This window comes from Passer domesticus, chromosome 2, assembly GCF_036417665.1.
Source record: "Passer domesticus isolate bPasDom1 chromosome 2, bPasDom1.hap1, whole genome shotgun sequence".
Classification (NCBI taxonomy): domain Eukaryota; kingdom Metazoa; phylum Chordata; class Aves; order Passeriformes; family Passeridae; genus Passer; species Passer domesticus.
The window spans coordinates 18,343,631-18,369,160 of NC_087475.1; the positions used below are offsets into that span (position 1 = coordinate 18,343,631).

Consider the following 25,530-nt stretch of genomic DNA (forward strand, 5'->3'; position numbering starts at 1 on the left):
ACTGGCACTTGTAAAGGAAGAGGGAAATAGCCCTTAAATGCCTTTCCAAGACTAATAGGATATTGGTGCATCTCTTCTACCTCATACAATATGAATAGTAGACTGCAAGCAAGGATGGTAAGAGAAGGGGTTTTAAAGCTCAAATGGAAACTGTTCTGCACAGAAAAGAAGGCAAAATTCCTGAATTTTGTTTAAATGAAGAGGAGAAAAGAGCTATGCCTTTGTTACCTCTTGCATATTGTCACTCACTGGCTAGAATGGAGAAACACTTTATTTGACTGGTAAGTTGTTTGCTCTCTGTTCAAGCTGCTGTCTAAGGAAAGGTCCCCAGCTATGTGAATGATGGGGGGAGGATTCAGCTCACCATTTGAACAGAAAAGGAGCTGCAGCGAAGACTTCAGCCCAACCACTTTAGATGTTGATGGGCCATAGGGATGAATTGGCTCTCAGGAAGTATCCATTTCTGCCCACTGAAGAGGGAATTATGATAAAGGATACCTGCTGGCCAAATCGATTTGGAAAACCAGGTCATGCATTGAAAGGGGGGAGGAAGGGGAAGAGAGAAATATAGGGGAGAAGGATCCAATTAAATTAACTTGGGGTTCAATTCAGAAACCACAAAGCCATAGGGTTCCCTGATTCACTCTGTCCCCCTTCCTGCTGTGAACAGTGTTTTAATTGGAAGAGAAGTTTCTGGGTTTTATACTGTCTTGTCTATTTATCTCCAAGGCTTAACAGAGACAAACATTATTAAAACACATTTTGGAAAGCCTTTCAACACCGCCATTTATTTTAAATATTATTGTTTAATAACTGATTTTCCTCTGGTAATTATGCTATCTTTAGGCTTTGGAGTTTTTTAATCGGTGTTTTCCTGTGGCTTGGGTGTGATTCCTGCAGAAGCCTTGTAATAACCAAATAACTAGGACAGTCTAATCTAATAATTTGTGCATGCATATGATGTTCAGGGGGATTATTAAAGTTATTTTCTCACTAAAATGTTATCAGCTTAGAAAGCTGAGCTGTTCCAGGCCAATGGCTTTTTATTTCAAAAATGTTTAATACTGTTGTATGCACCAGACTGCAGTTGCACATGTTAATGTCATTTATTCCATTGATTCTGCCTTTTGAAAGGAACCTTGCTGGTCCTTATTTTTGCTTAAAAATATCCTAACAACCAAACAATTTTGCTCAAATGGCAAATGTTTTCTGAAACTGAAACTGGAGTATTTGTTTAGACTAAAAGGGTTGGATAGGCTTTATTTGACAGGACTTGTTATTAGCTTAGGACATGAAGCCTTGAGAATTTCTTCTGTTATAATAACATTTTATTTCAGGCCCCCAGCACAACTAATTTAAATGGTTCCAAGGGTAGAACATAATCAATTTTGCAACCAAGATGGAAGTCAGTTCCTTAGCAGTAATTTCCCTGCAGGATAAAAACAGTGATAGCAAAACAAACAAGAAAAAAAAAGACAAAAGAAAAAAAAAATAAACCTCATGAATGCATTTAGCATTACTCAGACGTTTTTGTTCTGCTGGAGTAGTCTAAATTTCAAAGCCACCTCCCACACATATACTTATATATAATATTTAGAAATACAATACATCCTTAGATGTTGCATTCATTGTCATACAGTTTGTTCCTAGATAAGGAGTATTTTGCTACAGAAATCAAGACTACATCAGTATTTTTCTGCACTGATGATTCATCCTAGACACCGAAAGAAAGAGCTGGTATATGATAAAACAGGAGCTCAAGCAAAGGGAAAGAGATAAAGATATGGGCAGACAAATGTCAAATACTATTCAGTTGCTTGGGCCATGATAAGCACAATATGTCATGACTCTGCAGTTATACATGCCTCATATTTTGCATTTGAATGATAATCCTTCTTGGTGTAATTGTAGCAAATATAGTCATACTGCAATTAACATTGTATCCATTATTCTTTCAGTGAATTATTTTAAGACTTTTTTTTTAAGTTTCAGAACCCACACAAGGAAGGCTTTGTTTAATCAGCAAGAGAGACCACAGCAAACTGTGACAAGCCTTTCTTAGATTCTCTAAGGAGACAAAGGCTTAACCTGCTGTTCATATATCATTGTTACTGGCTTTGATGACTGCAGAAATAATGATAAGAAAAGTTCAAATGAAGCATTGATTTCTAACATTCAGTTGCAACTGAAATGTTGGCCCATTCTTTTGAGAGTGTTTGTTTAACAAAGCCTCTTCTTAAGCAAGGTCAGTAGCAAATGTGGTAGGGAAAATGAAGATGTCTTGGGTCCCTGGGGGCCTGGGGATGTGGGGACTGGTTGATCTGACCAGTCTCACTTGATTCCCCAGCCCAGTTTGGGCTGTGTCACACACAGGCTGTGGTCAGCCAGGTCTCCTGCATGGACCTTTGATCAGTGACCTGTGTTACAGTGAGCCCTGCCACCAGCCTGGCCGTCCTTGATCCATTGGCTGCACAGATTCATGTATCAGTATGCTCAAAACAACAACACTGAAACCATCAGACTCTATAGTTGTGGGTTTTGGTGGGGTTTAAGATACATTGCATTAAAATCAGAATGAAATTCAAGAGAAGAAAAAAAAGAGTCAGGATGATATGATTTTGATACACTAATATGAAACATGTGAGGGGTAGTGATGAACATTTATACCACTTGTAACCTTTACAGGGACATTTATTTTATATATACATATATAATGTGAAATCATTGCTTTTTACTGGACAGTTCAATTGTATCACAAAAGGGGAATATCAGGAATTTGTTAAGAACATGAGCATTGTCTTTCTAAAAGTAGTCATTGGTCACAAATCTGGGGTAGAATATAAGAAGTTCCAAAACAGGGCTATTTTCAAAAATTATTTGTGTTTTCCAGTGACCTTACAGTCACAGAAATTTCTTCTGCCAGGTAGAAGCTCTTCTTCTTTTCTTCTTCACTGGGCTCCAGCACAGCAGAAATTTTTCTCTTAACTCCTGTGAGCCTGACAGAAATCACATGTGTGAAAAGATGTCTCATCTGCAATTTGTAAGAATCTGATGTAACTTCTTTACCTGATCTTACATTTTCTGGCTCACTGAAGTTCCCTTTCGATCAATGCCAATGTCATTTCTAGACTCATCATTTACAAGTAATGGCAGAACCTCCTCTCTCAATTTCTATCCTTAAGCAATGGCACAATGTCCATGATTTTTGTTTTGTACAAGACTAGAGATGACTGCTTTGAGAAATGCAACATAATATACACATCACTTCTTTTGTCCTGCTCAGACAAGTGAAACAAGATAATGCTACATCTGAGGAGCCTGGTGCTATGGTAACCTGCCTCATGAAGCATCCCTAGGAAGCCCCTGATCTACAGCAGATGGGAATCAGCTAAAGTCTCCAGCAACACACAGTCCCCACATAAACACTCATGGAATCCTCGAGTCAGTGCCCAGCTGCACTGCAGGACTTCAGCTTCACAGCTCACATGCCCCAAAATGAAACATGGCTAGACTTGGACAGAGGAGGAAGGCTCAGCACCTGACACAACAGATTCTAACAAAGCCAGCAAATGTGACTTCTGATATGTGGAAGTAACTTCAGTTTTCCCTATATTATTATTTTACATGTTTTCAATAAGTAATTTTTAATTCACAGTTGCATATGAATATGAAATTTCAAACCATTATGTTTTCCATGTAAAACATGAAATATCCCTGCCAAAAGAAGACATGAAGAACTGGAATCCCTTTTAATGAATATTTGGCCAACACAAGAACATGCCAAAACACCAAAGAACATTTTGTGTCCTAACAGCACCACAGATGAAGAAATGCTGTTTAACCTTCCCAGCCCTCAGTTGGTTCCTTCCCTTTCAAATGCTGCATTTCTGGATAATGATCTCTGAGCTACAAGAAAGCCTTGGTGCACTTCAAACTCCTTGCACTGAGACACAGAGGGATGGGGACATGGAAACCACCTGATCTTGGAGACACAGGAACTGACCCTGTGTGACAGGATAACTTGGCCACTCCCAAGCTCGCCTGAGCACAGTGAAATTCCTGAGCCATCCTCAAAGGGCTTCTGCTCTTTACCAAAATGAAGTCCAATGCCTAGACTGAGGAGCTGTCCTGTGTTCTCGGGGTGTAAAGTGTAGTCAGGCAGCATGGTCAGAGGAGGACCACACACTGACTCCACCATGTGCGTACAAATCAGTCAGGAGGGCAAACAGGATTCACCTCTCACACAATTCACCCTTTTTTTCCTTCACTCAGAGCAAATGACCAGGTGCTTGTAAGCCACAATCCTGTAAACTCTTATTCCCTGGAGGTGCAGCAGGCCCAGGAAGTGTGTTAAACTGCTTGGAAAATCCTCTTCTAGCCCAGGCCTACTTGGCATGGTGAGCACATGCACTTACAAAATGTCACCGTTTCACACCAGCCACTTCCAAGAACCTGCACTCTCCCCGGGGCCCTGCAATTTTAAAACACTTGAAATGTATTTCTATTGTGTTTATCCTCTCCATTTTCACATCAACAGAGCCTGTCAGCAATCTGCTGTGGGGATGGGTCCTGCAGAGAAACACTAGAAGATCACCTGCCATCTTTGTCACTCAATGCATAACAGCCCCTCAGGCCAAGAACAGCTCGGTGGTTCTTGCTCTCAGGACAAGACAGAATTGTAGCTTGGGCACCTAAAGGTGTGTCCATAGGGTGGCTGTAGGTGGCTACAGGGTGTCCATAGGGTGGCTGTAGGTGGCTACAGGGTGTCCAGAGGGTGGCTGTAGGTGGCTACAGGGTGTCCATAGGGTGGCTGTAGGTGGCTGTTGGGTGTCTATAGGGTGACTGCAGGTGGCTATAGAGTGCCTATAGGGTGTCTATGGGTGGCTGTAGGTGGCTATAGGGTGGCTATAGGGTGTCCATAGGGTGTCTGCAGGTGGCTGTAGGTGCTCTAGGCTGCACCACCTCAGCATTCAGCTTTTCCCTTTCAGGCAATGGCAAACTAGGCACGCAACCCAGACAGCAATTTTGTCTCCTGGGAATGTGCAAACTGGTTCTATAAACCACAGGTCTGACCCAGAATTTTTCTAAGGGCCTGTTCATCATAGCTGGCAGTGTTTCAGAAATAAAGCCAGGTTTTTTTAGTGAGATAGTGATGGAAGACTAGAAAATTCCTGCCCTTTTGTTCCTCTGTGGAGGAGGACAAACTTGAACCTTAGTGATACCATCTATTTTGTTGTCTTGTGGAAAAGTACAGCAGACAGCTCCAGGTTTAAACTTGCTCTATTCCCATCTTTAAACCACTCAGATTTTGAAAGGATTCTTTCCAAGAAACAAGCTTCATGTTACTATAGGGAAAATGCTAAGAAAGTGCCTATGAAGTAGTGTTCAAAAAGAGTTTTATGAATCTATAACAGTCATGTTAAAGTACCTTAGAAATACCAGAGTTTGTGGGCAAAATAAAAGCATTTTTTGGTTTCTTTAACAAAAGGGTAACAACGTTAAGATTCACAGCAGGCCTGCTATTCCTTTAGGTTTTTACATGAACACATGCTGAATTAAAAGATCAATGATGGTGTCATTGACACATAACTTGCAAATGCTTTGTAAGATGTTTCTTGCATTTTGTGTAAGTATTTTTGCATGACCCATGTATTCAATGTGGGTGAGTTGTGGGAAGAGAAAGAGTATGACAACTCTATAATCTCCACACAAAAATAAGAGTAATAGGCCAAAACTAGTTATTCATAACTTGAGAAGGGCAAGAGGAACTTATTTACTCTTTACAAGACTGATTCATTGTTTTTTGTTTCCTGAAAAATGTCTCGCTGAAATTCTTGCTTCAATCATGACATTTTTACTGTGTTCTGATCCTGAATTTAAAAAAAGAAGTTAAAATCTGCACATACTAACATGATGTAATTTTGCTGGATATCATGTTTGCTTACTGCCTTTCTCTGCCATGAATTCTATGTACCTTACAGATAACCAGACCCTGGAAGTGCATCAGGCAAGTCTCCCAAAATGTTAGTCAAATTCCATAAGACCAACACTGGTCACAGTTATGTTTTATCAACTTCAAATAAATATTAACATAACTAGCAAGTTTCCAGTTCTCTCTCATTAACTCTACCCTGGCAGAAGACAGACTGTCAGCCCCCATCATTTGGAGAACATCCACGTGTGCCATGCACACTTCCCAAAAAATGGAACCTGATTAATCAGAATTTAATGGCGTGACTAACCTGACTCAACAGAGTAGCCAGTAATTTTCAACATTAACTGAGAAGAACTCTCTCTCTGTCACCTATTTAACCGTAATTAGCTGACATGGTGCTGGATGTTTAGTTCCTCAGAAGAGTCAGTCAAGCAGAGCATTGCATTAGCTAATTTGATTTTTGGCTCCACAAACGAAAACTGATGTTTAATCAAGAAAACACATACCAAGTGTTTCTCTCATTTCTCTTGTGCATGTTATAAGGTTTCAAACTGACACATTCATTTGAGACACACTAACCAGCACACTATTGACCATGTGAAAACGTGCAATGTGTTTGAATGTCAATGAAAGCAAAGAAATACCTTGTATATACTGCAACTCTGAGAGTACCAGTTTCTGGAGCACAGACACCTGTAACAAGGTGCCTTTATTTCTGAAACATTGCCAACATCAATGAACAGGGCCCTTCAAAAAATTCTGGCTCAGACCTGTGGTATAGAGAAGCCAGTTTGCACATTCCCAGGAGACAAGATTGTTGTACAGGTCACTTGCCTAGCTTAACACTGCCTAAAGCTGAAAAACTAAAAGCTGAATGCTGAGGTGGTCCAGCCAGCACCTACAACCAGCACCTACAGCTTGGACACACCTTTAGGTGCCCAAGCTACAATTCTGTCTTGTCCTGAGAGCAAGAACCACCGAGCTGTTCTTGGCCTGAGGGGCTGTTTTGCACTGAGTGACAAAGATGGCAGGTGATCTTCTAGTGTTTCTCTGCAGGACCCATCCCCACAGCAGATTGCTGACAGGCTCTGTTGATGTGAAAATGGAGAGGATAAACACAATAGAAATACATTTCATGTGTTTTAAAATTGCAGGGCCCCGGGGAGAGTGCAGGTTCTTGGAAGTGGCTGGTGTGAAACGGTGACATTTTGTAAGTGCATGTGCTCACCATGCCAAGTAGGCCTGGGCTAGAAGAGGATTTTCCAAGCAGTTTAACACACTTCCTGGGCCTGCTGCACCTCCAGGGGTTTTAGGTATCTCCCATTGCTTCTATCTCCATAATTTCTATCTCTCTACAGGACTGCATGTATTGGAGCTTGCAGTATGAAAACATAAGAAGAGTAAATGTGGAAGCCCTATGCTTGCAGTGTGTGTTAGCTCTTTTGAGTATGGACACCCTCATAATTCATCTGCTTCTGGACCTGAGCCATGCCCTAAAATCTCAGGGATGTTGGGAGTGGGTAACCTGAATTTGAAAACATTTGGCCAAAGGAATGCTGGAATTCCTCATCTGTATCTGTCTCTCTATCTGTCTGTATCTGGACCTGTACCTACTCTGTTTCCAGAGTACCTCACACTGAAGAGATGCCCTTAATTAGTGGCAGGAGCTAAACAACAAAGGATCTAAACCCTTGAGCCCTGTACAGTAATCACCAGGAAAATAAATTAATTTTGATGGGGATGTGCTGTAAGTACTCCTCAGTGCCCAGATGAGAGACTGCTAGGCTCAGAGCCATTCCTTTGGAAGCAGCTGTTTCTCACTGACTGCCCTGTCTTCAAGCACCTCTACTGAGCCTTTCTTCTCTCCCAATCAACTAATTAATTTCCACACTGGAAAGCAAATGGAATCAAACTGGGATCCCTCTTGCCTCCTCATCTGATCACTGCACATGTAGCCAGCTGCCTGTTTTTCTCTGTTCCCTACAGCCAGGTCCTTTCCCCAGTATCTCCAGCCCGTTTGCCAATTCCCTACTCTGCATACCCTCTGCTCAGGAGATGAAAAGTCCATCAGAAAAGCTCCTGGCTTTCCAAGGAGCAATGTGGAGTGATGAGGGATGCCTCCAAATGGCATTTACCTGCTGTCTCCTTCCAGCCCCTGCCGCTGAGACTACACATTTGCCTTTCTCATTTGGCTTCCCCTCTATAATAGCCTGCAGCAGATGTTTGATATTTCACTCAGCACTAACTAGAGATGCATATTGTTTTAATTTCCATTAGTGAATCCCTAACACTTTCAAAGTCTTTTTCTCATGTATTTTATAACTCAGCTGCTGTTGAACACAATTAAATGATCCATCTCACAGTGGCTCTTCAAAATGGGTACTGAAACGTGGATTTTCTCTTTCTGAAAAAAAAGTAATTAAACTGACCATGCAGCCTACACAAGGGTTGCCTTGACTGCACTGTTTTTAATACTAAAACTGTAGAAGATAATGGTGGTAGACCTTTAGTCAGAGCCAGGATATTTTTCCAGGACCATCTAGAAGTAATCCCATCAATATTGAGGAAGGACTTAATTTTTAGCAGCTGAGAGTTTAAATCTACTGCAATTCTGCAGAATGCAAACAAATAACAGCAGAGGAGTTGCTGCAGCCATGATGGGCTACAGATTTAAAAGGAAGTGGGTTTGAGGAGATGAGTTCTCTCTTATTAGGGCAGACAATGCTCCTAAGAAGAAGAGATTGATTTTGGAATGAGAGACCCTTTATAAGCATAATGCTGACAGGAAGCATCACCATCCAACAAAGCAGCACATATGCAGTAAAGGTGCCTGTTGAGCCCTTCTCCCTTTCCCTGAGGTGATTCCCTGCTCCTGCCTCTCTCAGGCTGTAAGTCTGACCTCAAAAGGCTCTGGTCCCTGCCTCAGAGGCTGCCTCACCAACTCAGCTCTCTGTGATCTGTGGTCATGGAGGAGGCAGGCAGGATGTCCCCAGGGCGTGCAAGGAGCAGATGGAAAGGTGCACTGAGGTGCAGGTGCTGTGTCTTTCCCCAGTCTTGTGTCCTTGAACCCTTTGATGGCAATGAGCCAATATTCCCACATCCTCCCCCACTTTAGCTCAGTTGAGAGGCTGCTGGAAAGGGGTGGCCACAGAGTGAGCACAGGCAGGGACAGGGATGATCCAGAGAAGTTTCTGAGGTGAAACTGTAGCCTGTCAGGAAGGGACAGGCACCTTCAGTGGGGCAAAAGAGAACTTTAGGTGCACCTTTTCTTTGACTCTTCCTGTGATTCCCATCTCAGTTGGAGCAAGGATGAGGAGAGGGGGAAAAGTTCTGTGGCTGGTGAGTGGATGGCATGGCAAAGACAAAACAAAGAGGGCTTAAAAAGGCTCATTAGGGCTGGCCACTGTGTACGTGGCAGATTGATGTGAATGTTTACACACGTGAGCTAGGATAAGCTGCCTTCTACTTTCAACTGGAAATACATGATGCTTCCAAAGGCAAGGAAAACGGAAAGGAAAATGGTTCTTTCTGCCTCTCCTTGTCTGCCCTCATACTGGAAATTGTGTTTCGTCCTGCTTCAAAGTGTTTAAGTTGCACAGAACAGTGATTTAAGTCAAAATTGACTTTATCCTTATCAGGCATGCATAAAAATAGTTTTCCTCCATTTAATAACAACAGAAAAAAAGTAAATATGCCAAAACATTAACAGCTATTTCCTTCATACAGTAACTGGGTTAAATCTCATTAGTGATATCCTTTTCTTATAAAAGCATCAGTTCAATTTGTCCATTATCCCAATATTTGCTTGAATTTCTAACACAAAGAAATATGTTCAGAAAACAATTTTCTCACCATGAGCTGTGTATATGCCCTCCATAAGGAAATGGTCATAAAAGGCTTTAAAGAAAGTTTCTTGTAATTGAAAGAGTAAAAAACAATCTCAGTTATATGAGTTTCTGAACACTCTTTCTCCAACAGACTTTAAGCACTGTATCTGCCATGGCTCAGTGTTCCTGAGGTATTTGCAAGACTGTCCCTCCCTTTGCCCAGACTTCTAAACACTTTCCCTACACTCATATGCAATGCTAGAGCTCCTTCTTCCAGAAAGTAGAACTTGGCTGAGTTAGGGATATAAAATATGAACTTCAGGGTAAGAATTTATTTTGGTTCTGAAAGTCATGAAAGATCATTAAAAGCATTACTTGTAGTCAGGAAAGAATACCCAGGTGTTCTTACAGGGAGTTTTCTATACCTAAATTGTGAATGTAGAGGCAAATCAGCAGCAGACATTCTGTTGGATTTTGCAATTTTTTTGAGAGAGGGTAAACAGTAACTCACTTTTTCTTTTCATTTTTTTCTAAGACTTCCACAGTTATTAAAAATTCACATGTGCAGTTGTCCTAATGATTTTGAAGAGGCACAAATCTATCTGACAAACAAGAAGAGGTGAGAGATGCTGTTCATAATTCTTATATAAAATCCTGCCTATCTCAAGGTTTTTTCTGTCTTAGTCCTTCCAATTTGCTTCTATCAGTGTCAGCCATGGGAACTCAGCAGTTAATGTGGTTTATTTTCACACCTTTATAAAAGTCACAATCAAAAGCAGTAGGACCTCTGCCCTGAGGGCAGGGAGAGGGACCGGCACATTGCAAAATAGTTGTTCTTTTTCTTTAAAAGGTGAAGTCATCAATTATTCTTGTCCCTTTGCACAAGACTTCCTTTGCTCAAGAAGTTTTAATTACTATAATCTAAACCTCACTTTCCTGTGTCATCCTAGCTAACCTGCAGTAGATAAGTTGCCTTCTAAAGGATTTAATGTGAGTGGGCAGGACTGACTTCTTATACAGGCTAAAAATATTTGCTCTCTTAATGCCATGGTAGATTCTGTCCATAAGAGGATTAATTAAACCATGCCTGTGAATATACAGATATGGTCACCAACTGCAGAGCACATTTGCACACACCCACAGTGAAATGAATTAATATCTTCAGAGAACTGTGTCACTTTATTCACCAGCAAACTTCTCTGTCCAGGCCCTGTTTGGCTGCCTCTGAAGTGGGGATGAGGGACCTCAGCCTGGTGTTGGGTCCTTTCAAGCAAGACAGAGTCCTAGCACACATGAGACAGCAGGGAGTGCTCCAAACCTCTTCTCCTGCCTCCACAGAGGCATGCCAAGAGACGTCTGCCAGGGAGTCCCCAAACAGCCCTCGGAGCCTGATCTCACTGGCAGGATTAACCCACACTTCACCAAGGAGAGAGCATTGTAGATGAGTTTGCAAACCAATTGCTTCAGAACTGAGGATGCCACCAGGAGTTTTCTGCAGGACAGGAATGTCTTGGCAACCCTAGGGGTTGTAAGGTGCTAGTAGTAACAATATCTTTTTTTTTTTTAATTGACATGCAATAGCAGGTTGGTCAGAGCAGAGCAGAGGGCAACTCCCCTGTTGTCTGTCAGCTTTGTGATTGTGTTATTCACTTGAGTGGGTTTGGAGCTCACAAGTAACATTCTGTGGTGCAGAGCCTGGTACAGATGTGCTAACCCAGCCAGTAACTAAGTACCATGCAGCTCACTCTTGCTGCTCACTCTCTCCCCACTCCCTGCTGTGGTGAAGAAGGTAAAAGTAATGAATTGAGATAAGAACAGTTTAATAATGGAAATAAAGTAAAATAAGACTACTACTGCTATAATTAATAATAATAATTAGTAGTAGTAAAGTAATGAAGAGGAGGCCAGGGGGAAGAGAAAGAGGAATAAAACCCAGGAAAGAAAGGGGATGCTCCTCCCCCACTGACTGACATCCATCAAGGCCCCAAACAGTGATTGGCACCTCACAGCCCACTCCCTCCAGTTTATATTCTAGGCATGGCATTGTATGGTGTTGACTATCCCTTTATCTCATTCAGAACACCTGTCTTGGCCATGCTTCCTCCCAGTTTCTTTTGCACCTGGTCTCTGTCAGAGCACGCAAAACTAAAAATGTCCTGGACTTACAGTAAGTACTATTCAGCAACAACTACACCATCAGTGTGTTATCAATATTATTCTCATACTAAGTCCAAACCACAGCATTTTAACAGCTACCAGGAAGAAAAATAATTCTAGGCCAGCCAAAACCAGGACAGAACATAAGGAACATACAGAGCTGGTCACTCAGTTTCAAAGTGAAGCTCCTTCCACCAAGGCAAGCCCAAGCCTAACAGAGAAAGAGGCACCTGAACATCTTACCTCCCAATTATTGCCTACTCAAGGAGGTAGGAACAGTCCAAAAAGATCAGGGGAAGGAGAAAGAAAGAAGGAAAGGGCAAGGTTTTTCTCTACTACACAAATAACAATAGACTTCTAATGAAACACATTTCAAGAAGCAGCTTCTTGTCTTTAGCTCTAGGCAGTGCAAGAAGCTAATTCCAAATCTTTCACGCACCTGAAGCATCACTGGCCATGACTGGGACATGACTGTGCCTCACCCCTCCCTGACAGTGCTCACAGCACACACTGGCCTGTATTGTATTTGCAGGGACCCCCGTGGCAGGGAGGAATGATGCCTCTGACTCCATGTTCTCAGAAGGCTAATTTATTACTTTATTATACTATATTATAGTAAAGAATACTATACTATACTATACTAAAGCATACAGAAAAGATACTTACTCAATGCTAAAGATAATAATGAAAACTCATGACTCTTTCCAGTGTCCCGACACAGCTTGGCCCTGATTGGCCATTGAGTGAAAACAACTCACGCCAGAATCCAATTAAAAATCACTTTTGGGTAAACAATCTCCAAACACATTCCACAGATGAGCACAACACAGGAGAAGCAAATGAGATGAGAATTGTTTTCCTTTTCGCTGAGGCTTCTCAGCTTCCCAGGAGAAAAATCCTGGGTGAAGGGATTTTTTCAGAGAATGTGAATGCCATAGGCCTGGGGAGACATTCCAGCTCTGACACCTCTTCCAAGGCTTTGGCAGGAGCTCTCTGTCACCATTGGGTCAGAGGTGACACATAATATCTTAGGACAAATAAAAAGGGAAGAAAACTTGAAAAATGTTCTTATCCCTTTTGTCAGTGCCTGTGCTAGTTTTGTCTGTGTAAGTGATGCCTGTGTTTACTGATTGCAGCTACCTGCATGAATCTATCAGGCCACACAGAGCTTTGCTGTATAAAATGGCAGGACAATGTCAAAGGGTTTCAACACAGAATGTGAAAAAAGAGACCTATAATCTCAGCAAAAAAACAGAGAGTAAAACCGTATCCAGGACCATTTCACAAAAAGTATAAATTTTATTCTTATGAAGTAGGTAGTTCTATTTCCCCTGGTCACATAAAAAAGGGATTATACAAGTGTTAGTCATAAAAATGCTATATAAAGACATAAAGTTATCTTTCTATTCTCATTCACAGCTGACTTGCCCATAGACTAATTTAGTCCCTTTTAAATGGCATCTGTCTGTAGTTCTTGAGTCCCCTAAAAACTTGTCCCCTATGGTTTCTAAAACTGTCCCCTATAAACTTTTTTTTGCTTCTAAACTTTTCCCCTATAGTTTCTAAAACTGGGATTTACTGATTTCTAGAACCTATTTCCTGAAGCGTGAGCATGCATGTGTAATACTCTGAATATAAAAATGTTAATTTTGTATTGGAAATACTTGGAGTAAAACCAGATTCAGAGATCTCTATTTCCTGGTTTTCTGCTTCATTCTGCTAGTTGCTCTTGGATCACAGAACAGCATCCTGTCCCGAGGAAAGTTTTCTGAACTGGACAAATCAGGTTTTTCAAATTAAAAAAAAAAATAAGATTATGCTGAAAAAAACCCCAACCAGTAAGATCAAAATCCATATTTACCACCAGACAGGTCTGATATTTGGCTCCATGACTGAGTCCACAGCATCACTTGGACCTCTGTGCACTCCTGGGGGTAAAGAGTGGTTGATATCATCACCTTCTTTTTGCTCCTCCAAGAGCCATGAATGCTAGGTAGTCTCCAGGTCAGTGAAACCTATCTGAGACAAATGCCAAAGACACATTTCATGTTCCATGAAGGACACAGAAGGAGCCAATCTCCAGAAGGACGTGCTCCAGGACTCTCCTGTATCGATGTACCTCACTCTGAGAGTGCTTGTGGGAGTGCTTTTACACACACATCCTGAACCTGCCAACACCACATGGAAACACCACAAAGGGAAGCCCTCTCCACAGCAGTCCCAGTTCTGTACCTGGGAACAGCTGGAGCCCTGCAAAACCAGCCTCTCTCACAGTATCCTGGCAACTCTGGATGGAGTGTGCTTATGTGGAGGGGAAGAGAGATAGGAGGGGGAATGATGTGGGGCTGTTTGAAAACACTTGTATAAATATGTTCACTTCAGGTGCATTTTCACAACTGACATGTACAGTACAACAGATTGCTTTGTACATTTTTTTCCCCCCATTGCAGCTTTGGTTTTCTATGAAACCACCAATTTGCAGATTTTCACCCAAGTTACCAGAAACAGAAATGACAGTTAAAAGCAAAAAGGATGCAGGATAATTATTTTCCTTCAGTTCTATTCTAACACTGCAGTCCCAATTGCAGTGCTCTTATCTGCTGTTATTGCTGGGCATTGGTAGCAATGGCGAAATAGTTAAAGGCTTTTTGTGATGTAGCAGTAAGCAGAATTGTTGAACATGCACAATAGCCTTGATAAAATTCTCTGAGGAGGGGAATGCTTTCTGCAGTTGGCAAAGCATGTGCTTGTTTGTTAGATAAAATGTAATTTCACTTCTGGTTTAATCTCTTCACAGAATTCTTGCATTTCAATCCATTTTTTGCAAGTCTGAATTACAAAATATTCTGCCTTTATCACCAATTTCATGTATAAACAATGACACCTGAAAATTTAAATATTTGCACATGAAAAGTAAGGTGTAATGTGGCCACTGTTAGTTTTAGAGCTAAACTCTTGCACTGGAGATTATCTAGTAGAATAAAATAAAAGCAAACATTTTTCACAAGAATAGCATATTGGGAACTAGCTGTGGTTTCAGAGATCTGTTTTCCTTAATCAGCAAAATTTCCTGCTGTTTTGGGATCCTAGATTTAGAAGTGACCAAGAGACAGCACAGGGAGATGGTAAATCACAAAATGGTTATGTCAACAGTGTTGAAACATTAACAGCAGATTCTGTCTAATGGAGCACTGGAACTAGCAAGAGCACACACAACAACAATAGGTGTCAGCTTTCAAATTTGGAACAAATCAAAATCATTCAATAAAGAAGGACTACCACATGTTTTCTGGGATATGGTTTGGCTCTTTGTTCTCCTGGGTTACTTGTGGGATCCGTAAATTTTGCATTTAAAGAAGACACTTATCTGCAAAATGTTGATCTTATTAAAGAAAAAAAAAAAATTCCACTAAAAAATAAATATACTCAAATTCTCCAGTTGGTAAATTAGTCAGAGGTTTTGTGTCATTTTAAAGGAACTAAAGATTTAGCCTCACTCTGAAAAGCAGATCTCAGTTTTATGGTGTGTGCTTGCTCCATGCATATGAAAAATCCACGGATCCACACAAAATACTGCCGAATTTAACCAGCAAAGCTCAGCTTTTCATTTTCTGACAGATTGTAGAATCTCCCCATGCAGCCTGTTGGCACACTAGAGCAAAGGACTCAATTAAATACTTTATATTAGATTCTGAGACACACTTGTAACCTTGCTCACGTACTGACCTCTACATGCATTTACACAAAAAGTAGCAAATAAAACGTGATCCCAGTGAGCAAGAAGCTCTAAAATGATATATTGGTCACAAGTATTGACCACAGAGAGAAAGATACCTCCTAAGTCAGAGACTTGCATTTGCCTCTCCCTCCTTCAAACGTGCATAATCACAGTGACATCCAGCATGTGAATAAGTGCAACCCAGAGCTCTCACAGAACATATAAATGCTCAATGCATGGCAGATCTATGCATAAATGTAAAAATGGCACTGGTACATAACTTTAAATGATGTAAGAAAACCAATATTGGCTCCAGTCAGTATGAAATGTGACCATTTTATAAGCAGGAGGATTTTATAAATTCAGTGGATGACAATCCCTTCTTGAAATGCTTAAATCATTTTTATCCAGAAATGCATGCATCGAAGAAACCACTAATATCAGCCTCTGATTTCCTCCTAGAATACCAGTTTATGCTGAGAATTGATTTTTTAATCCACTGCGAATTCACACATTTGAATTATTTTTACTTTGCATGTATTCAATTTTCTTTTCTAATTTACAGCTCCAAGAGTCAAACTGAGTCTTTGTGATAGCACAGTTGCAGCTCTCTGCCTAGAAAACTGGAACTGGAGAAAACTGTCCTGTGGGCAGCCTCACTGCCTCTGAGCAGGGTCTTACAGTCACCTCCTGTAACATATTTTTCTTTAAGATTAACAAATGTATAACAGCTGAAATGAAACAAGAGTTTGGATCCCATCTCATCTACAATTAATTTCTTCTAATCCCTGTTGGCATGGCATGGGAACAAGAGTGAGAAGGAAAAAACTAATTTCTTTCCCCAAATACAACAGGTTTGAGCTTCATCACGCACAAACAGTAGATGTAGGTAAGAAAATTCTTGTATAGCTACTTGTCTGAAAAAAAAAGTAAGTTTTGAATATTTCTGTATTATGATGCGCTTTTTAATACATTTCATATTGCATGTTTTGGATGGGATTTACCTCACACTGCTTCAGACATCTGACTTTCAGATGGGCCAGCCTGGCATTGCTGGTTGACACTTGAAACAAGAGGCCACCTAACCTGCCCCACATACCTAGGTGAGTGTCAGAAGAATTTGGCAGTGGAGGTGCCTCCTTCTCTCAGGTGGCTAGAAAGACAGTCCAAAACGACTTTCAGACACCTCAGTTTTGACAGCCGAATCTCACTTCAGGTTTACAAGTCAGCTGTTTACTCTCTGATTTAAAATTATTGCTAAAAAAACAGATGCAGATAATAAAATAGCCATCTCAAGTAAAAATAACAAAAATTTCTCTGGCTTTCTCTGAACAACTTCAGAAATGCAAATGCAAATAGAACACAATTTCTTTCCATTTTGGGCTATTTTTCTTCAGTCTGCTATTACAAACCACAGCTGAAAAATTGCCCTCTATTCATAATTAAATACAGCTACACATTAATGCTTTCAGTGCATGTTTAGAATCATAGAATCATGAAATTGTTAAGGCTGGAAAAGACCTTTAAGATCATCAAGTCAAACTTTCAGAGCAGCACCACACCATAGTCACTATTAAAACATGTTCTCAAGTGCCACATCCCCATATTTTTGAACACTTCCAGGGTTGGTGACTTGACCTCTTCCTGGACAGTCTGTCCCAAAGCTTTTCAACCCTTTCTGTGAAAAAAAATCTTTCCTGATATCGAATCTAAACCTCCCTTGGTGCACCTTGTGGTCATTTCCTCTTGTCCTGTCGCTTGTCCCCTGGGAAAAGAGGCTGACCCAGCAGGCTGCAGCCTCCTTTCAGGCAGCAATAAGGTCCCAGCTCAGCCTCCTTTCTCCAGATTAAACCCCCAGCTCCCTCGGCTGCTCCATATCAGATTTGTGCTCCAGACCCTTCCCCAGCTCTTTCTCCAGGCATGCTGCAGCACCTCAATGTTTTTCTTGTAGCAAGGAGCCCAAAACTGAACATGAGATTGGATGTGTGGCCTCAACATCACCAGTAATGTACATCATTAGTGGATTTTAAACTATTAAAGGTCTTGTTATATATTTCTTCCTCTCTTGACCCTGCCCCATCTGTTAAACAGGTTTTTCTTTTTTATCTTGCATGGATGAACAAGTGACTTTTTACATTGGAACAGTTCCCCTAACCCAAAGGAGTTCTACATTTTGAGGATTTTTTTACTATTTTTAACATTGTCTTATTCATTTCAATTGGTATTAGAAATTATTGCCTATCCACTTTGTTCATGAAGAGCTTTTTCTCTCTCAGACTAATGCTGTCACTGGAAATTTTCTGTCTTATAATTAAAGAAACTCATAAATTTACATGTACCATACAAATCCACATTGTTCCCATTTGATGATACAAAGAGTTCTTAAAAATTCTGACTTCACCACCCCCATACACCCAAATCATCACTTGTTTGTCTGGCTGGAACCTGGGAGGCTCGCAGGCAATCACACTTTTCCCAGCTGCCCAAGACTCTGCTGCTATTTAAGTGGCTAAAATTAATATAAACTACCAATTTTTACAAACCTTTCTGATACTCCTTCTAAGTTACCACTCATTTTAATGAAACTTTTCCATTTTTATTTCAAGAGGAGCAGAAAGGGACTGGCAATGGAGCATCAGCTCTGGAAAGCTGTGGGGAAAAGATGAATATGACTACTGAGACTATAAAGAGAACAAAGGAGGAGGAGCAGGAAGAAGGAAGCTATTATCAAGAGTTTCCACAGTAGTGTAGTTGTGGAAACTATATTTTAAAAGATTATATTGGCACAGTGAGAAAGATACAAGATTGAAGGCTGACAAGACATTGAATGAGTGAGAGACAAAAGAAGCTCAATTTGTAGTTTACAAACAACAAAAAAGAGCTCAGAAGGTCACTTGGTTTCATCACAGGATTTCCTGGATGAGAAGACATTGGGACTGGACAGCATTTGAGACCAAATAAGAATTGCATAGCAAGGAACTCTGGCTGGAGGGTAAAGCCAGAGAATCCTGTCTTTAAAAACACTTCCCTTTAAGAGTGTGCCCAGGTAGTTATTGAAATAAAATTCCAAACTCCATTTTCAAAAGAAGACTGCACACTTTCAAGACAAGCTGAAGCCAAATGCAGAATATCTATAAAACACAACTGTAGCAGAAATTGGATGCAAAAAAAAAAAATAAAATAGTGTTATCCTGGAAAGTCACATTGGCCCTTCTGGAGCTGGAAAATTATTTCTACAAGTCACTGAGCCACATCAGAATTCAAACTATGCCCCAGTAACTTGAAGCTTCATATGTTGGCTACAAAGAGCATGGAGCTCAATGTGAGGCAGTTTAATTTTATTCTCTTCCTCTCAGCGTTTGTGTGCCTGAGCTTGATCTTGTGTGGTAACTTTTTAATTAGAGCAGTTTGTCTCTGAACCCTTAGTATTATTCATGCTTGAAAAGTACCTACCAGTATCTCAGTAAATATTAGATCTGAGTAGGATGCAATTTTTCCCTTCCCTCAAGATTTCTGACATTTCAGAAACATATCTAAAATTAGAATAAAAAATAAAAATGTAAAAAAAGTCACAAACCACAAATTTGGGGAGTTTAAATAATGTCAACTGAATAATTTCTATAATTTCTATTTTCATGTCAAACCTTTCAGATATTTTTAGACTGGTTAAATTTTGATTTCCAGGTATTGAGACATTTCAATAATGATAACAATAATAAAGATGTTTTGGAGAAATCAGTGGTGGCTGGAAGTCAACAGAAATTATTTGGGGAATTTTTCCAACAAATGAAAATATTGTGCTAGAGTATCCTTTTCATAGCTTCAACAAAGGGATATGTTTTACAAAAAGCAGTTCCTCGGAGAAAATGCCTGACCCCACATGAAGTGTTTGTCACTGCTGGAGCACAGATCTAATACAATGTGTACTACACAAAGAGGAGAATGGAAGAACTATTTATTTGATTTTAGCTATAAACTGCAGAATTCATTTTTAGATGAAGATAGCATATCTGAAAATTCACTTTCATTCTCTCTTCAGGGTGATTTTCACTTGCCTTTTCTTTAGAAGAGCATCTCAAAAGAGTATAAATTGGAAAAAAAATCACAATGAGAACAGCAGCTAGCAGTGCCAAGGGTGTATTTTAAAAGTCTCTTTCACAGATGGCAGACAGAGGAGCTGGGTAAGATAATTTTGAACTCTGCTGTGGACAACAGCTGCTGTAGAAAACACCTTGCTTTAACTAAGAGGGAAGTACATCTGGAGGAAGTCAGTCTAATCACAGAAATCATGAATGAAACTGGCCAGATGAACTGCCACGAAGTGCAGTTCCCATATTCAGGCAATGCACAGCCTTTAATGAGATATGTCTTTCAATTTGGGAAAAGCTTTTACTGAAACCTCATTAATGTAAGAAGCTAATCCACTCTTATAACTGCACTCACCAAGAGAATTTTTTACCTTTGAACAATTCACCCTGACATCATTTGCCAGGCTACAGGTCTTTCCTGGAAGGATGTGTAGTACACACATTTTTAACTTGTGAAACATCTGTCTGCTGTTCCAGTCAATGAGGGCTGTCCCAGTCTGTTCCAGCTGTGCAGCTCACACATAACACTTCTAGCATGAGCAATGTAGTGTTTATCCTGATCCTAACAGGGCACTGGAAAATTGTCAGGAAAAAAAAATCTCATTTACCAAAAATCCCCAAACATACCCAGTTAAAATCAACACTACACCATTCCTAAAACATGAGAAATGAACCAGCTTCAGAGGGAATAATTAACCATTAAGAGAATAATTATGTGTTTTTCTTCCCTCTCACTAGATGGGGTAGATAAAGAAAAGATACAAAAAAACCCACCACATTTCTTCCTAGAGTGGTATTTTATCCTTTTTGAGATACATAAACCAATGTTGGGGTGGGTTTTTTTTCATATCCAGGCATAGATATATGCATAAATGAGTTGATCTGTGCTATTTTCATAACATAACCCTGTCATCCTTGACTTTGGGAAGCCCTGGCAAAAATAAGGGCAGCAGTAAAGGCTGAGCATCTGAATGCTTTAAGTCACATCATTCCCCGTGACAGGATTTTGTTTTCATTCTGAGCAGATTCTGTTTGTGCTAGAATGTTGAGGAGACAGCAAAATGCAGCCAACAAACTCATAAAATAGATCCTGTCAGACAACTACAGCTTCCTTTAAAAAGCAAGTGAGTATCTTTATTGTTTGAATTGGAAAAGGAAACAGAACAGAGTGCTAATTCTAAAGAGCTTTTATTATAATCCTGACATTTCAGCTGCTTCACTTTCTTAATTTTTCATATTTTCTTTGTCAGTTCTATGAAAAATCAAAGTGTTTTTAAGTCTTTTTTTTTTTTCTATGAGCAGAGCACACTCAAGCATAAAGTGGTATGGTCCAGGAAGGTGGCACTCTCATTGCAGTCTGTCACCAATCTATATGGTTCCCTCAGAAATTAAGTGATGATTTCAAGTTGATCATCCCTTAAGAAATGGATGGACATCATGCCCACATGTGCCTCATGACCACAGATAAATTTAAACAGTAAAACTGTTAACAAAATTTTAGTACAAACCAATCAATAAATTGTTCCAATTGCTATTACACACACAAAGGAAAATGCCCTTCTGCAGGAAAGAGACAGAAAATGCAATAACTTACATCAATGAAGTAATTAAAGGCAATTTTTAGTTTCTTAGTATACACCCCTATAATGGAAAGGGTTTCTCCAATAAGTGGCAAATATTGATATATTCTCCTTATAAGTGTCATTATCAATAACTATTTGTAACATAACTGTACTATCTTTTCTGTGAATCATTGAACAGAGCAACATTTGTTATGTATTCTCCCTTTTTCTTAACTTACATTTTCCGCTGTGACTGAGTCATTATGTTCCTCTCTAGACGTACTGAAAAGCTCTGGCTCCATTCTCCAGAGCCTTAACCTTTGGTGGAATGAGGGAACACAGCACACCATGTCTGTTTCTCACAGGCAGGGCAGCCTAACACCAGATAGGAGCTACTGAGGATCACAGATTTTCATTCTCATGCTCCCTTCTCTTTGAGACAAGGTATCTCAATTAACTCCAAGCTTCTAGGAAGAGGAAATAAGAAGAAAAAGACACTTTTTCATCATGGTTTAAAACTTTTTAAGGCAAGGGTTTGTAAATAAGGATACATTTTAAAATGCATGTATTAAAAAACAAAATTATACCATTTTCTTGGCAATACCTAGTTTAGAATTATTAATTTCCAAAGCTGATCTTAATTCAGCAAAGACTATTGTGCCACACTATTGGTGAATTAAAGTTGTAGTTTTGTCATAACACAGATATTTTATGCAAAACCAAGACACACTGAGTAATTTAGTTCCTGCTCCTGAAGAAATTTGTTTGATGCATCTATGAAAAAGTAAATTGTCTCCCTCTCTTTTCCTTGCAGGGAAGAGGGTGAGGAGAAGACATAGTTAATACTTTTAGGTATCAATATCAACAAATAATTATTTTTTCCCATGAAAATGTTTCCCAAAGGGAAAAGAAAGATCTGTCATTCAAACAACAGAATTCAAATGGCTCCATTGTCACTCAGCTTTTGGGAGTAAGATGTCAATGGCCCAGCTGCTTCAGCAGCCACGTGCAGTGAGCACTGAAATTCAGACTGGAAGGCAGCAGCCTTGAGGTAAACTACAAATGAAAATGGTTTTCACCGACTCCAGGGGGTCCCATCAACATTATTTCAAATGAAATATTAACAGAATATATTCATAAGTAATAATTCTAGATGATCTAATAGAGTCAAGTCTTGCAACTACTTGAAACACATGAGCCACAACAGAGTAGGTCATTGCTTCAGAGTGAGTTTGCAGTGCTTATGTCTGTGAAAGAGCAGCAGAAAGCACTCCTCAGAGAGACACTAAAAGCCACCAGAAAGTCCTGAAGGGTGTGACAATGAAGCTGAAGGCTCCAGTATTGTGCCAGGGTTATGAAACAATCAGCAGTCTGGTGTGCACAATAACTTCAACCCTTCTTTGATGCTCAAAATAGGCTCTGCTGAATGCCAGCCCTCCCAGATGAATGCGTTATAAAACCTGCTAAAGAAGTGCCAGGAGTACTCAAGCTACATCCCAGAGGTATTCAGACACATCTTATTGCATATTTTTAGCTGTCACACATGACAGCAACTACTGCTTTTGTTGTACAGTAAATACCACTGTCTTCACTATACTGAAAAGTAAACTCTCAAGTTTAGATGAGTACAGTGGAAAAGGTGACTGATTTACTCAGTCATTCATTTTTCACTTCCATAGAGTAGAATCTGCTATAGATCCTAAGGTACTGGTATCAATCAGACAACAATAGCAGTCATATCTCATCAGTCAGCTTTGCACAGAATGGAGGACAGAGGGAAACTCTAGAACCACACATAATCATTGTAAGACCCAAAGAATATCCAGGGTACCACATATCCGCAGCCAAACTCCACAGAATAATGTGACAATTTCTAGCATCAGATTTAGGTGCTGTATTTTAACTTTTATATTGTTCTTCCTGCTGCTTTTCTCACAAGTAGCATGGGTTCTGCTGGGTTTTGTCTTCTTACCTATGCAGAATACTGAATACTTCAGTTTTATAGAACTAGAAACAGTTGTGAAATGGAAGAAAAAGAATTCTTCCTATTATGGATGCATGATCACAGCATGTGAACTGTGCCAAAGATCATCCAACATCATTTTAATTGAGATTTCTGCTCCCAGTGAAGTTGTAACTGCACAGGCTAGCTCTGAAGGTATCTACCTAGGTCTCACAAGTGCAAGATTGTCAAGAAAACAAGGTGTCTTTAACAAGACCAGCTGCTGTACCTGGAAGTAGCAGAGAAGTTTCTGGGCATCACAGATTCTTTTAAGTGGGGCCAAGGATGTATTTTCAAGCTGGCACTAACATGGCCGCAGTGCTATTAATATTTTAAGAGGCTGGAAAGTTCTCCCTGGTACTCCAGGTATCATCTGATGTATGCACCACATCTCCCACTGCCATTCTAACAACCTCCTGCCCTCAAGCACACACATTAATGTCCTGCCTCAAAACCACTATTGAGAAAACACACTTAAAGGGAGACAAAATAAGAATAAAGAAATGACATATGAACATCTGTAGAGCAGAACCAGAAAACCCCTTTTCTGAGATATTAGTAGGTACTTATAAACTCCTTGTCAGGAATAATTTTTTTCTAGCATTTGTAGGACTTTTATTTGCACACAAAAGTCTCTATTTAGTCCCAATCAGTTTGTACCCATTTTATTGTTTCAATAACTCACAGTATGCAAACAAATGTCCACTTACTTAAAGGCTTTTTTACTTTTGTTACTTTTTTGTTGAAAATTAGGTTCAGTCAATATGACTTCCTTCGTCATACAGAGTAGAACAGATTTCTATATCCAGATTCAAATACTGTATGGAATACACCAATGGATATTGAAAATATTGTCTCAATACAAAAATTAGTTGGCTTATCTTTGCCAACCCCCCCAAAAAAAGAGTTAAAGTAAAAAGTCACTCTTTTAGAAAACTGGCAACCAATAAAATACTCAAGGGTCCTGAACAATTTTTTTTATACTGGAAGTTGAAATTTGTTCACAGTAACACTATCAGGATACATAAATATGTGATGTAGACCAGCCACATTAAAGTATCAAGGTTTAGGACCATTAGGACTCCAGCAGGAATTTGTAAACAGCTTATAACAATTGGGTTGTCTTAATCACTTAAGCAGTGTGTAAAATGCTCAGACACCCACATAATCCAAGTGCCAATTAACAAATCTCATGATTGCCAAATTACTTCCATATTTCCTCTTCAGATCCGGAGACTAGACTAAAAGTAATTTGTCAAAAAATTGCTTCCATTCCAAGCTACTTCATTATTGCTTTTTTACCATAATGCTGCACCAGAATGTATCATCTCTGTGCTTTGCTAATGAAACAGTAAGCAATCACCTTTGGTGCCCTACTTCCTATGAAAGCAAATGTACACAAAACAGAACAAAATCACCACTGATAACGGCATCTATTCCATTGTCCTTATTGGTATTGCTCCTCTTTTTTTTTTCCCCTCTTATTATGGTATAATTTTAACCTTAAATAAAAAAATCCAAACAATCAAAAGTGCCATATTTTTGTATCTTCTTTACTTGATAGCTTCTGACATTCAAAAAAAGAAGACTGGCCTGCCAGAAGTCAAAGAATCTGTAAAAGTTTCCAAATATGCAGGGGATAGTGGATGACACATAAAAACAGTCATTTACTGCCAAAGGGGATAGACTTCTTTGGTTTTGGTTTTTCAGGTCTCCGTACCTATGCTTTTATTGCATTTGGTAATATATGGAGTGGTTTAAAGCAAAATGAAGTGAATGAAAGGACTCCCAGAGGTTTTGGTGAGCTTTGAATGAGACTTTTTCCTGCACAGATTGTTCCCCAGGGACAGAAAATGCATTCATTAAGCACTGTGCATTAAAGCAACACAATATGAATACTATGCAACTGTGTAAAATACAGTTGCCATCACTTGACTTAAAATATCCTAAAATGTTTTGCTTTATGGCATTAAAAGTAACTCATTTTCTTGGACTGTTGTTGCTAAGATTTGGTTTATATAAGTGTTTTAAGAAGAAAGCAGTCTGAAAAATACACAACTAGCACAGCAGAGAACTCATTATTCTTTCAAATGCCTCTTTTGAAAATCCTTTCAAACTTTTTATTCTGTTGATTCAACAGGAGAGCCATTTACAAGTAAAAAGAATAGCAAGGAAATGGTGCTTCAAAGCCCTGAAGAAAAGAACTGTTTTGTAACACTTCTCAACAATTCTGCACTACTG

General features: G+C 39.7%; 1 protein-coding gene across 7 annotated transcripts in view; it reads right to left on the reverse strand.

Moving 5' to 3' along the window:
- Window positions 1-25,530, reverse strand: part of GLRA2 (glycine receptor alpha 2) — a 121,496-nt gene that overhangs the window by 43,661 nt on the left and 52,305 nt on the right. The gene's annotated exons all lie outside the window — the stretch shown is intronic.